Source organism: Ursus americanus, chromosome 25 (genome assembly GCF_024610735.1).
Source record: "Ursus americanus isolate L20-20 chromosome 25, mUrsAme1.1.p, whole genome shotgun sequence".
Lineage (NCBI taxonomy): Eukaryota > Metazoa > Chordata > Mammalia > Carnivora > Ursidae > Ursus > Ursus americanus.
The window spans coordinates 11562476-11563785 of NC_142151.1; positions in this window are offsets into that span (position 1 = coordinate 11562476).

The window sequence follows — 1310 nt, forward strand, 5'->3', positions numbered from 1 at the left end:
GCACAGTGCTGAATGGGGCTGCACTGAAGGACTCGATGAATGGTGTATGTAATGACAAGATTGCTACACAGTCACACTGGGTGGAGTGTGAGGTAAGTGGTAGTAATTATTTGCAGTTGAACAATGTAAAATCTGGTACTAATTTCCTTAGAGCTTTAAATAGGTGTGTCACGATAGAGTTAAGTGGTTTTTATAATGATATTCTATGTTTGACACAATAGTATTGGCTGGAAAAATGTAAAGTAAAAAATTACTGGAGAGGAAAAGAATTCATGAATAATATTGTCCTTATTAATATAAGGTCAGATTGCACAGAAATATTTTAACACTATTAGAATAACTTGGTTAAAATTAATATGCTATATTAGAAAATAAATGATGCACCAATTTTTATGACAATTAAAAAATCTGGTAATGGTTAAACATTGACAGTTCTGATAGGGGAATAGCAGTTTTAGCACATATAGGAATTTCCTGTAATAAATTACTTTGATTTGATGGCATATTTATTTATTAAAGGGTGATGTGTTATTATTAAATGATCTTTTATTTTGAGTAATTGTATATGTTCAAAATGTTATGTTCATATATGTTATGTTCGTATATGTTCAAAATGTTACATGATACACTAAACCTATCCAAAACCTGAACAATATTGAAAACAAGATTAAAAAATGATTTTTTAAAAACTACTTATTTAACACCAGAAATTGGCATTGACGGCAAAATATGAAACCATAAAATGATAAATAAAAGTGTAGATCGGTTATGGAAGAACACTGTTGTTACAAAGTTTCAGAAAGATCCCATGTCAATCCTAGGTTGTGAGGGTAACTTTAGTTGTGTAACAATTGTAACTTTAGTTGTGTAAACAATTGTAATAAATCAAATAAATGTAAATTAATAATTCAGCGAATGAGTTTTGAAGTCAGTGAGATCTGAAATTACTTCTGGCTCTCAATTTTACAAAGTACGACCTTTAAAATGTTACTTCACATTTAGCTATCTAGTTTGCTAATCTAAAATTAGAGTTAAAATGTGTAAAATATAATGCACATAAAGCACTTAATACTCCATATGGCTTTTATAAAGTCTCAATAATACATTAATTATTTTAATTATTTTTAACACAATAGCCACATTATAATTACCGATTCATATTCGTTAGACCATGCCACAAAACTCATTAGACAGTAGTGTCTTTCAGTATGGAATCTTTTTTTGCCAAGTTTTGCTCAATTTTTTTAAAAAAGTCTTTTGACTGTTTATAGTTAAATTAAAATAGCATTTTACAGAGGGTACCTCTTCCT